Raw genomic sequence first — 14,525 nt, forward strand, 5'->3', positions numbered from 1 at the left:
CGCAATGCACACACTACGGCAGCAACAGAGACAGCAGTAGCTCCAAATTAAATGCTCATTGGAGACATCTGCCGCCTGAAGGCAAGGTGTAGGGATTCCAGTGGTGCTGACATAGCTTTGGTAAAAATTCCGTTCATTCAGGTACCTGGCGGCCAAAATCTGGAACACCCTGCCAATATCGACAAGGTTGGAACTCAGCGAAAGAGTTTTCAGAAAACAGCTGAAGACGTGGCTGTTCTCCAATACTTTTGAGGGAAAAGTGTAAGACCTTCTTCGCAACAGCAGTACTCATCTAATTGTATCTTAGCGCGGGGACACACCATTGGTGTAACCAAGCGCTCTACAAATGAAATAAATATAAAAATAGGTTGCACGCAACAAGCCACAAGGTGGTTATATTAAACAACAGTAAAAGGTGCATAGAATGTCGTAAAGAAGCGTAGTCGTAAATGATGGTACCATGAAAGTAGGCACAATGTCATCGGGCAGGAGAGCACAGCCCACTTACAGAAGGAATTTATTCATGAGGAATCTTTCGAGTTTCAGTTTGAACACCATTGTTGAGGAGATTCTGCGAACTTCCAGAGGTAGCGAGTTCCATATCTTTGGGGCAGCGCCAGAGAAGGCTCTGTGACAAGTTCTCTTTTTGCTAAGGATAAGTGGTTTCAAGAGTAAAGTAGTGGCGCTTCTTAAGGCTCTTACACCACAAGGTAGTTCAAATTTTTATGCCAGGTACCAAGGAGTATTGTAGTGGATAGCTTTGTGCGTCATAACTGCAATCTTTAACTAAATTCGTGCTTCATAAGGGAGTCAACTTAGAGATTTTAAGACTGGCCATATGTGCTCATTGCGTTTGGTGCCTGTAACCAGTCTAGCAGCAGCATTCAGCCATGCCCTTAGTGGAGCAAGGGTGTATTTGAGAAGGCCACAGAGGGTAGCACTGCCGTGGTCTAGCCTCAGTAGGATGGCAACATGGTTCCATGGTGACAAAACACGTGTAGGCTGGTTTTCGTTTGTTCGTTTGAATAATAAAACAGGATTCAACACACTGGAGATGAACATTGACTTTTCTTTGAATGTTCTAATATTGTCACTTGATTGACACCTTGTTTACGTGTGCGCAGGATTTCTATTTTCATTGAATTGTGTAGGGTTTTACCCACACACATCTTGGGGTTTTAGGGAATATCCCCTTACCTGGCAGCACAGTACATTTAACCCACTTATACGATCATAACTAATAGTGCGTTCACATAGCAGTGCGCCTATATCCCTGAGTCACTAAAAACCCTGTAGACATAACAATGTAATATGATCTACCACTGCATGATCAAGGAGATCTGCGATACCTTCGCGACCCAAGACCCATCCACCCCACCCTCAACCACCGCACCCAATGGCTCCAAACCCCAGCAGACCTTGAACCTGGACTACCCTCACCTGTGATGACACCATCAAGATCATGAAGCGCATCCCCTCTGGAGCCCCCACGGATCTCTGCCCTCAACACATGGTCAGCAGAGCAGGCACCTCCATCGCTCCCAAACTCTGCCACAACGTGAACTGCTCCATCGAGTCCGCAACCTTCCTAGAAGACTGGAAGCATGCACAGATCAACCCCCTGCTGAAGAAACCCTCTGCCAAGCCGACGACCCTTAAGAACTACAGACCCATCTCTCTTCCCATTCCCAGCCAAAGTCTTCAAGAAAGCCATCAACGCCCAACTCTTCGAGTTCATCAAAACAAACAACATCCTGGACCTCTCTCGATCGGGCTTCAGAAGAACAACAGGACCAAGACTGCTCGCCTCACTGCCACAGATGACATCCACACCCTCTTCGACTGAGGCAGGACTGCTGCCCTCATCCTCCTAGACGTCTCAGCTGCCTTCGACATGGTCTCCCAACACACCCTCTGCGCAAGATTCCACAACATCAAAATCTGCAACAAACACCTAGAATGGATCCGCTCCTTCCTCACCGGCCGAACACAGAGAGTCAGACTTCCGACGTTCAACTCAGAACCCACAGAGATCAGCTGCAGAGTGCCTCAGGGATCCGCCCTGAGCCCCATCCTCTACAACATGGCCAAACTTGCCGCCATTGCCAGAAGCCAAGGACTCAACATCATCTCCTACACCAATGACACCCATCTGATTTTCTCCCTCAGACGAACCCACAGCTACCAAAACCAACTTCCACAGCAGGAAGAAGGCAGTCACCACCTGGATGAATGCCAGCTTCCCCAAGCTTAACTCAGACAAGACCGAAGTCCTCATCCTGGGCTCCTCCCCCTCCACCTGGAATGACTCTTGGTGGCTCGCAGTGCTCGGAACCCGCCCACAGCAACGACTACACACAAAACCTCGGCATCATCCTGGACTCCTCGCTCTCTATGAACCGCCAAATCAACGGCATTTCATCCTCCTGCTTCCAAATGCTCTGCCTGCTTCATAAGATATTCAAGTTTATCCCTACCGAGCCCAGGAAAACGGTCACCCATGCGCTTGTCAGCTGTAGATGTGACTACTGCAACACACTGTATGCTTACACTATACAGAAACTCCCAAAAACTGCAGAAACGTCCCAAAAAATGCCTCCGTCAGGCTCATTCTGAACATCTCACACTTCAACCACATCTGCGGCCACCTGAGAGACCTACACTGGCTACCTGTCAAGAAAAGAATCACCTTCAAACTCCTCATGCACCCCTACAAAGCCCTCCACAATGCTGGACTTGCATACCTCCACCACCGCCTCTCCTTCTACACTCCTACCAGACATCTTCGCTCCATCGTCCTTGCCCTGGCCACCATCCCATGGATTTGCAAGACCAAGCTGGAGGCAGATCCGTCTCCTACCTTGCTGTGAAGACCTGCACCTCAGGCAATCACCATCGCTGTCACAATTCAGTAAGGACCTCAAGACCTGACTCTTCGACTGAACCGCAGACCCCCTCCGCCCCCCACTCAGCGCCTTGAGATGGTCAAGGGTGACTAGTCACACTTTATAATATTACTGATTGATTGATTGATTGACATAAACATGTATCTGAAAGGAACAAAGTCTCTCATCTGATCAGTAGGAAATCAGGAAGCAATTATAGCCGTTGCCAAATTTCTTGAATTAATGTCAAGAATTAGAAAAGAATCCGGCCTTTAATTAGTTACTATGTTTTATTTTAAGATAATTTTAATGATTGGGAAAATCTGTCTTTTACATCCCCAAGTATCCCTTGAAGATAAGGTTCTATTCTACAGCTAGACAAGTTCCACAACACAGCATCTACAGTAGTTATGGATGCCCTCCCCACATGGGCAGATTTCTACATCAGGCATCCAATAAAATAATGACTGACCTCTTTATAAAAGGCATGTACTGCCATCTAGTATCAAATGGAAGTGTGATTCTCTTTCATTGTTGGGTAAATTCATTCATAAAGCATCCAATGACGTTAGAGTTCTGTTTCCTATCCAGACAAGTTTCACTACCCAGTGTTCAAAGGCCAGAGGGGTTGAATGAAGGTCCAAGGCTGCTGGATACTTGTCGTGATTTTAGAATAACCACTGACTGTGAAAATTAGTTTGATATAGATGCAATATATGTAAGCATGTCTTCTGTGCCTTTAGTGATATTCTAACGTGAATCAGCCCCTGCTTGGCATAATTTAGACATGCTAGCAACAGAGTATGGGCTGCCTCACATGTCTTGCATGATTTAATAATCAAACATCCAAAGAAGTTATTATTGTCCATATGTAAACTAGAGTCCATCCTAGAGCACAGCTTATGATAAGGATATGGTTGGGCTTTGTCTCGAGTGTTATTGATGGCAAAAAACACAATGAACTGGAATGCGGCCTCACGCAATTGCCAGTGGCTGAGCATTCCATCCACCACTTTTTCTTTTACATTGAAGACAATGTATAGTTCTTAAACGAGGGTGGTCTGATGGGACGGGTTCTAGCTACTGATTGAGCTTCAGTCAAGCAATGACACTTGCTGATATACACACACACCTGACTATTTCACTGTCTCCGTCATGGTTACACGCCATTCCTTGACCTGGTCTTCTCTTGTTGTGTATTATATTGTGTTTAGGGGCACGAGTAGACAGGTCATTAAACATTTCCCCTTGACCCTCCACACGTTTTTGTTTTTGAGTAGTTCTTAAAGTAGGCAAAGCCCCTCATTTAGCACCTCAAACTGGTGCGCTCCATGCTTTTGTATGCAAGACAGGTTACAAAATTCAATTACCAGATCAGGTTCCACCTCAATTGTTGCCTTCTCAGTCAGGTGCAGGTCCCATCGTGCAACATTAGACAAATTTTTTGTTGGCAACATGAGCTGGGCCTGGTTCCTTCATTCACCACCACGTGAATTAAGGATTTATTTATTTATTTATTTCAATTTGTATAGCACATTATCACCCCAGGGTCTCTAAGCGCTTGTACAAGAGACTTGGGACTTGGGACTTGAGACTTGGGACATTGTGACTTGGGCTGATGCATCAAGCAAACACATTTCACGACAAACACAGTTATTGTGTCTGCATCAGGCTTCAGAAAATGACAAAAAAATGTTTGCGGCAACAGAGGCGTTATAAAATTCAAGGTTTTAGAAATCATTTGTTATGCAGAGCGACAGAAGTAAATAATATGCCATCATTTTGTTAAACAACGAATAATTACTTACAAGATGTGAATTGTGAAGGTCCTTAATATGTCTAATATGGATGACAGGGGTAAGGAGAAATGGGATGGCTCCATCATACCCTAGGAGGGTGAAAAATTGCCTATTTAACCGAATTCGACTTAGCCTGGTTTCATGTCCTGATGGAGAGAGAGATCAGTAAAGAAGTTTGGTCTCCCAATAACTTTGATGAAGCAGCAGTGGTTTCTTTATGACTTTAAGGAACTGCCGCACAAAGCCATATCTTACCTTAAATGGGTTTGGATCGTCTGCTTTAAGATATTGGACCTTTAAGTCCTGAGCTGGTTGCTATATTTCATTAATTAATTGTTTCTTCCCCTCCCAGTTCCCTATTTATTACCTATTGCGATCTTCTTTCTTGCACCCTTTTGTAACTGTTTCATTTGATATGTTTATTTGACTCCTGTACTTCCATGATTACCTTCCCTCCCGTTAATTGTGAAGCGCTCGGCTATCCTTCGGAATCACGTTCGCGCTATATAAAACTTTATAAATAAAATAAAAATAAATGAAATAGTCCAATGGAGTTCCACTTCACCTACTACTTGAAATGCTGTTCTCCTTAAAAAAGGTGGCGCTTTAACATAGCTTGGATTCTCATGCTCAGTACTAACTGGCGTTTACTTTAGTTTCTGTTGGAAGAAAGTTTTCCCCTTGTTGTTTCTTCAACAAGTGTGGCTCACTGGTTAGAGGAGGCAGACCTGGAAGCAGAGGTCAGCCTGGGACCAGGGTTCAATTCCCGGCTCGGTGGGTCTTGAGTCCGAAAAATGTCCACAGACCCGACAATTCTTGCTCAGGTGCCTACTCGATTCATGGGTTCACACTCTGCGACTCTGGGCAATAGCTTGCTTAATCTCCACAACGGCCCCTCGCGGTGGGATGCCTGGCTTTCACCTTGTGGATACCCTGCCGGGGTATCTCACAGGGGAATACCAGGACGGGCTCCCTAAGCAAGCGCTTAGATACCGGGTCGGTGATTTGCGCTATATAAATACATGTACATTTACATTTACATTCAATCAGCACCAACCTAATTTTGGGTTCAACTGCAAGTGACAACGCACACATCAATAATAGATGCGGGTTCCTGTGTCCAGCACTTAAATGGAATTACGTTTCACCTACAACAAAAATAGTTCACTTCTATAACACCATGACTCAATTGGTTCACTAATTACTGAGACTGGAGTGCTCCATAGTGAGGAGAACCTCAGGAAACCCAGGGAATTGTAGGGCAGTTCTGCCTCCCTTAACCTGCCTAGCCTTCAGAAATGGCCTCCTGGCTCTGGGAGTGTGCAGACCCAGGGCTGATGTTTTTTGCAAGTATCCAGGGAAGAGGGGTGAGATAAGAAGGGGAATCACTGCATAATCTGTACTTCTCAGTATACACATGCACAGGCGGAGACAAGGAGGAGGAGAGAAGAAATGAGTAATGAGATCTGATGGAGCAGCAAGTCTCCAATGGGAAGAATAAAATTGGTTCTCCCTCGGAAAATCATTTCTACAAGAAAATCATTAATATTAGAAAAGATTAATGGGTTCATTTCAGCTGTAATGAACTGTCTGGCATGACCCCTATATTCAAAGAAGCAAATAGCTTTACCTGACTAAATGGAGTGATTAAACTGTGAGGAAGAGGAAGCGTTGAGCACTTTGTCTCCTCTGTACAGGGATGAGATGTCCATGGGGCTTGCGATCTGCCGCTTGTAGTTTACACAGGCACTGCATCACCACTGGGGCTGATCTGACGCCCACTGAGATGGTTACAAGAAAAGGGTAAACCCGGAATCACTGGGACCTGGGTGCTAGACAGTATATAATAAAGTGGTCCCAGTGTATCGGTGGTTTTCACAAAGAGGGAAGGAATGAACAGATCAAAAACTAACATTCAAGGAGTTGAATGAGGGAAAACACAAAAATGTTCAATCCAATGTTATTTAATCACATTGGAGATATGCATCTTATGCAGAGAATGAATCGTAAGGAAACCTAACAAGGTAACAAAATTCACATGAATAGTGCCCAAAAGGGGGGGGGGGGTGGGAGTGCAAGATGGTGGGTGGTGAGAGATAAAGTTTGTGGTGGTGGCAAATTATCACAAGCAATTCTGGTATATATTATTCATATACGGGATGGTCAAAGTACACATAGTAAATAATTATTCACCATATAACACATAGAGTCACAGTCTATTCATTATTGTTTATTGAGTATTGGCAAGAGTTGTGATGTCGATGTTTCGACCCCTTTTCCCGTAGGTATCTTGAACCTTACTTGCGGGGTCTTCCTCAGGACAAGTGAAAGGTGGAGAGGACTAAGGGCACCTAAAGAGAGAGGGAGTGCGTGTCATTACCTAAGTGTAAACAGAAAAATATAAATATAGTCCCAAGAGGATGGGCTGAGTTACTTATTGTTACCATGAGTGCTGGGGCGGGGGGGTCTCTCACAAATCAATCGTGAAGCAGGGGGGCTCCTTGGCTTTCCATGGAACACTGTTGGGTAGGATTGAGGCGTCACCTGTATAGTAAAGGTGACCGTTAGCCAAACTAATAGGCAAGGAGAAAATTTACAATTTGTAGTTGCAAGGCCACCACGCACTTACTTAATGTACGTATATGTAAAAAAGCAGTGCCGGCCCGTGTAGGGCGTTCCACCGGGCGTTGACGTGGGGTGGGGGGTGTAAAATACGGGAAACGGACGATTACAGGTAAGTAACATAAAAAATAAATAAAACATATTTTGTTGCGCTCGCTGCATCGCATTTGGCGTTGCAGCGGGCGCGACGACATTCGTTTTATTTATTTTTTACGTTACCTGTAATCGTCCGTTTCCCTATTTTACAGCCCCCACCCTGCCCCTCCCCCACCCCACGTCACCGCCTGGTGGAGCGCCCTACACAGGCCGGCACTGAAAAAAGGGGGTGTGGAGTCAATCTAGACAATTCTGCAACTGTCACCCGGCGTGGAGAAAAAACGTTCAATGACATATGCGGTATAGTTCAAATCATGCTTGCCTAAGAGTCGTGATGAAAAGGTACTTTGATTGGACATTTGCCGGAGTGAATAAAGCAAAGTGAGCGATCAGTCAAGTTAAAAATATCCCAATCATACTTGCTAACATGGCCCACAGAGATGGGACAGGCTTTTGAGAGCGGGCGGAGGCGAGAGATGAAGAAGAGGGAAAGTTTAAAAGCCTCCCCCTAAACCCTCTCACCAAGAGCTAGGTCTCCCACCCCATGATATTGTTCACTAATGGCTCCTTTTAAATATTGATTCTGTATCTGCTTACCTTCTCCAACTCTGTATCTGTACCTTTGAGTTTGTCCAGGTACAGTGCTCCGAATGCCTTATGGCTGGGCTTGCGGTATACATATGCCTCATGCACACATACTTAACTACAGTGCTAAATAAACACAGGTGAGATGGACTTGGGAATCGATGGACTCCCTGTGTGGTTGTTGCTTTTCAGAGGTCGGCAGGACAGGGTCAGGATGATTCATAGATCAGGGGGGTATTTCTGATAGTTATATTTGTGACACGCGAAGCCCTATAGCTTACGCTACATGGGATATGCACAGACAGAGTCACGTGGCAGTCTCGGGTAGAGGGAAAGTGGAGAGTTCCTTTCAGGCAGATCTGTATTGGTCTGGAACAGTGCATTGGATGAGGGGATAAACAACATGGATGATTGACAGCAGGGACGGTGCATGGATTCTTGTCCTCCTGATGACGTGCAATTTCGCTACGCGCTTCTTTACAATCATCATTTGGCATTTGAAACTTATTTAGAGCATCTGGTAAGACCCTGGCCTTGCCTTTTCCTACTGCCAGCTGTAGTATTTTGTATTATATTTATTTGGTTACTTTCTCCCTAGCTGGTCAGCCAGTGTGAATGTGATGCATGGAATGCTAGTGTGATGGTCTTGAATGGAATGTTGGATGCTTGAGTGTGACAGTTGGAGTATCGGCTGAGCAGCAGGCAGACTGTTCCTGGTGGGGCTGCATCTCTACAACTCATCTACTTGTAACTGAACTCAATGAATCTAAATGAAACTATATCTTGGCCACAGACTTCATCATTACAGATTTTTGGCGACGATTCTTGAAACAAAACTCTGCGTGTTTTTAAAAGGACTTTGAGAGAAGAAATACCGATGAAAACTTCCACAACTAAGATAAAGCCTACCTTGAAGTATGAGGCGTGCCAGCCCCACCAGTGTCCTTCACACCGGACAGCCCCAGCCTGCTTGTTCTTCATTGGCCTAAAGGTTTGGGAATTCCTGCTTACATGACGGCTTGTGTGATCCTGAGCACTCCACCAGTTTCTTGATGAGCATACAGCCCAAGCCTGGGTGTAATTCATTTGCTTCTAATGCTTGGAGTCCCTGCTACCGTGATTCTGTGAGTCTGAGTATTTCCACCTATTTTAAATATGGGTATGCACTGATATGGAAATTGCTACACTTTATTTATTTATTTATTTTTACTTTATTTGCATTTGTATAGCGCATAAATCACCCGAAGGTCTCAGAGCGCTTGCAGAAGAAAAAGAAAGAGAGCTCCCGGCTGTATAACCATGTAGCAGAGGTGTAGGGCTAGAACAGCCACGTCTTTAGTAGTCTACGAAACCTGAGGTAGTCGGGCTCAGTCCTAATCTGGAGGGGAAGGGAATTCCAGGTTTCAGGGGCTGCTTTGCTGAAAGCCCTGTCACCATTTCTGACTGTGCGCACCCTCGGAATGGTGAGAAGGGATTTGCCAGAGGATCTGAGCATTCTTGCTGGTTTGTGGGCTTGTAGCTTGCGTTCCAGGTATGCTGGACCGTGTCCATTGATGGATTTATGGACCAGGCAGCATAGTTTGAACTTAATACGCTTTTGTACTGGCAGCCAGTGTAAAGATTTTAGTCATGGTAAAGATGGGGTGCGGGCCGGTAGATCTAGCACCAGCCTTGCAGCGGTGTTCTGAAGGACCTGTAGACGGGCCAGGAGAGTGCTATTTATTGAGGACAAAAGTGCATTTCCATAATCAATCCTGCTGATTATGAGTCCTTGTACTAGAGGCATGCGAGCTGAGAGAGGTATCCATTTAAAGATCTTCCTCAGCTTGCGTATAAGGCCGAAACCAGTTTGCACTACTTTACTTATGTGGTCAGCCATGGAGAGCTTATCATTGATAATTACCCCAAGATTCCTAACAGAGGGCTTGGGTGAGGGGCAGGGACCAAGGGAAATTGGCCACCAATCGTCTTACCATATTTTATCGGCTTTTCCAAAATGCAAGACCTCCGTCTTACCAGCATTCATCATTAGAAAGTTCTGGGTCATCCAGTCATGGATAGATACCATGCACTCTTTAAACCTAGGTTTGATTTCCTCTGGGTTATGGTTTATAGTGACAAGTATTTGGGTGTCATCTGCGTAGGACATGGTTCCAAAACCGTGCTCTCGGATGATCCTTGCCAGGGGGGACACATAAAGATTGAAGAGCGTAGGGCTCAATATTGACCCCTGGGGAACACCATTGTCATGGAAGTCGGAGGCATGAGCACCGACTTGGACTTTGGACCGCCTGTTGGTCAGATAGCTCTTTATCCAGTATAATGCGGAGCCCTCGACACCAACCTCAACAAGACGTTCTAAAAGAATGCGATGTGAGATGGTGTCGAAGGCCGCAGATAGGTCAAGAAGGACAAGTATGGCAGACTGGCTGGAGTCAAGAGTCATTCTTATATTGTCTACGATTTCCAGCAGGGCTGTTTCAGTACTATGCGATGCCCTGAAGCCCGACTGGGATGGGTCCAGGACCTTTTTTGTTTCCAAATGGCCTATAAGTTGTTTGTTAATTATGGACTCCATGACCTTTCCAAATAGGGGGAGGAGGGAAATGGGTCGATAATTGGGTAATGATTTGGGGTCAGCCGAGGGTTTTTTCAGAATGGGTCTTATTACTGCCTCCTTCCAATGAGATGGGACCGAGAAGTATAGCAGGGACTGGTTCAAAGTCTTTGTAATACCAGGAATCAGGATAGGCGCTATTTTAGATAGAATTTGCGGAGAAGCAGGGTCTCCCGGGGCTCCAGACTTTATTTTGCGCAGGGTTACCTCAACCTCAGTTTCCGAGCAAGGTGAGAATTCCCTTAGGGTGACAGAGCAGTTGATGTGGTTCCTGCGACTGTTGTTCGGTGAGCCTATGGCCTGACTTGTAGGGGGCTGCTGAGGGAAGAGCTTGTGGATCTCATTAATTTTGTCATGAAAATACAGGGCCACAGAGTCCACCCAATCTTTGGATTCATTGAGTGGATGCTGTGCCTTCAGCTGTTTTTAATTGGTTTGCCGGCCTTGGTTTGTGGAACATTGCGGTTCACAACATTTCTGTGGCAATTGTTTATTCATGGCAAGTGGCATGTTCTAATATGTGACATTGAGTGTTATACAACTACTGGGAATTGCACAAGACTCTTGAAAATGTGCCATCTGCACCGGCAGACACAAAGGGCTTCTTTGATTGTGCTTGTGTATACCGTAGGTCTGTCTATTACCTTCCCTAAATTTGTATTGGCCTGGCACGAAGGAGATTTTAAATAATGCAAGAAACGTCCAAAAAAGGAAACCAATACCTTCCACGCAACTCTTCACTGCACAAGCCATGGTGTTCCGTCACGAGCAGCAGTGTCTCCCTCTCTCTCCGTCCACAGGAGCTTCTTATCAACGTGGGGTGCATGCAAGCACCAGGAGCCACCTGACACTCCTGACTGGTACGTGCCACCATCTTGGGTTTGGCGGCAGCATTGGGGCCAACCAGTAGGGGGGGTAGGGTGAAGCACTGACAACAGACACCTTCATGCTGGTGTGCCACCTTTGTTTCTTCTCATTTCTTATGTTTACCTGCTGCCGCAGCCCAGTTATTGTCTCTGTTTTAGTCTTTGAGTCTTGGCAGAAGCAGCCAATATGCTGTTGTGCACGGTCTACCAGCAAGTGTTTCTTTAACAGTGTTTGTTTTCGTCTATTCACCATTTCGGTGGAACTTATGACAGAAGACTTGCTTGGCGGAGGTAAGGGTAATGTTCCTGATTCAGCATCAGTTCTGTTTTTGGAAGGCATTGAGGATGTGTCTTTTAATAACATGATGGTTTTCCAATACATTTCCAATACATTTAGCATTTCTATTCTTAGTACTTGTGGCATTATACCTGTTCATTTCCAAAGGATACACTACTTTTGGATCTATGAAGTTACAACGCGTTATTTTACAACGCAGACTGTAACATCGCAATTTTTACAACGCAGGAACCATTACAATGCATGTCTTTACAACGCATGTCATTACATAGCAGATGCTATTACAACACATGCTATTACAACGTAAGTATAGGTAAGTATATCTTTTTTTTTAAAAATGTAATTAAGAAAATTAAATTAATTTAATTTAACTAATATAATTAAATTAATGTTAAAATTGTAATTAATTTAATTTAATAAATGTAATTAAATAAAATGAAAAAAAGGAATTAATATAATTTAATTAATTTAAATTATTTAATTTATTTAAAGTCGTTTTTTTAAAAAAACTAAACCCTAAAAATACCCCTGTACCCCAAAACCCAAACCCACCCCTGAAACCTAAAAATACCCCTGTACCCCAAAACCCAAACCCAGCCCTAAAACCTAAAAATACCCCTGTACCCCAAAACCCAAATCCAGCCCTAAAACCTAAAAATACCCCTGTACCCCAAAACCCAAACCCAGCCCTGAAACCTAAAAATACCCCTGTACCCCAAAACCCAAACCCAGCCCTAAAACCTAAAAATACCCCTGTACCCCAAAACCCAAACCCAGCCCTGAAACCTTAAAATACCCTTGTACCCCAAAACCCAAACCCAGCCCTAAAACCTAAAAATACCCCTGTACCCCAAAACACAAACTCAGCCCTAAAACCTAAAAATACCCCTGTACCCCAAAACCCAAACCCAGCCCTAAAACCTAAAAATACCCCTGTACCCCAAAACACAAACCCAGCCCTAAAACCTAAAAATACCCCTGTACCCCAAAACGCAAACCCAACCCTGAAACCTAAAAATACCCCTGTACCCCAAAACCCAAACACAGCCCTTAAACCTAAAAATACCCAAACACCCCAAAACATATACCTCAGTACCCCAAAACATATACTCCTATACTCATACTTATTTTTAAAATTACTTAAATTAATATATTTCATTTATAATATAAAAAAACATAAATAAATATATTCATTTATAATTAATATTAATTAAATTAAATAAATAATATTAAATAACATTAAAAAAAATTATATACTTACCTATACTTACGTTGTAATGGCATGCGTTGTAATAGCATCTGCTATGTAATGACATGCGTTGTAAAGGCATGCATTGTAATGGTTCCTGCGTTGTAAAAGTTGCGTTGTAACAGCATTCCGATGTAAAAGTTGCGATGTAACGGTGCAATACCACTACTTTTAGGGATCAGTCAGTCAGTCAGAATATCTTTATTCGACTTTTTTCAAGTCATACAAAGAACAAACAATAAAAACAAAAAACAGTTACATACAATACTTCTACCTACATTTTCCTAGAGAAAAACCTTCTAGGCATTAAAATTAAAAAGTTTTATACATAGTTAAAAAAAGTTTTACATTTCGTGTAGAAAGTGCATAATAAAAGCCATTAATTTTAAGGCGAAATTTGGCCAACAGATTTCGCCCTTGCGGCGGCTACCAGGAAGTTTGCCATGCAAAAAGTGATGCGCGGATTGGGTAAAAGTTGTAAAAAGAGCAAAGCCGGTCGCACCTGAGTGAAGCCTGCTTCTTTCAAGATAGGAAGCAAATATTTCTTTCTCTGCTCATGATACAGACTGCAAAACATGACAAAGTGCAATGTGTCCTGCACCGAAAAATTGTCGCAGCTACACGGGGGGGCCAAATCTGGCTTCTGCCAACTCTTAAAAGAACCCAAATATAAATGTAGTAAATTAAATCTAAACTTTGTTAATAAAAACCTGTGATAAGGGAATGTGACAAAGCTCAGATAGGAGGCGAGTGAGGATGAGCTAACCAAAAGGCTATGAGCCCTTACCGCTGGTTTCAACAGTTCATATTCCTCCCGCCGTGCTTCCTGCCTTTCCTTAAATGACTTTTTAATGAAGGCTATATCCTGTACCCTAATTTTGTCTGGGGATGAAAAAAGTTCCGGGCGACCCAGATCTGTAAATGTTTTCTCTAAATAGGACAACCATGGGATACTATTATATTTGTCCAGGGATAAGACGTCAAGCAGAATTTTATGGTTCAAGGGGAGATCTTCGTTCGTTCACATTTTCAGCCACAAAATCAACGGTGCCAGGCTCAAAGTATTTGACAGATACTTTTAGGGATATTTATGGTGTGGTTCAGCCTGTGGTACATGCTTACATTTGTTTGCTAACGGTGTATGATTCGTCCTGTGTTGCACGTTTGTTGTATGGTATATTATTTTCACTGTGTGCCACACTCGTGGTTGTCTGCCACTAGGTCATTGTGGCTGTATGGTTAGCAGTCAACCTTCGTTTCTTTCTTTCCCCTTACTATTTTCATCGGTTTATATTGGTCGTAGATGTTCCATGTTATTTCTGGTCCATTTGTATTTTGGGAAAGTCAGATCGGGTGTGCTTCACCCATTTCTACTGTTTCTTTCAAAAATGTATAGGAGGATGATGGGTGGGTGATATATTATGTATATTTGTCCATCCATCTCCTCTGTATCGTTTCTATTCTTTTTGTGGATCTTATGTATATTTTCTCTTTCATTTTCTCTCCCT

This window comes from Lissotriton vulgaris, chromosome 7 (assembly GCF_964263255.1).
Source record: "Lissotriton vulgaris chromosome 7, aLisVul1.2, whole genome shotgun sequence".
Taxonomy (NCBI): Eukaryota; Metazoa; Chordata; class Amphibia; order Caudata; family Salamandridae; genus Lissotriton; species Lissotriton vulgaris.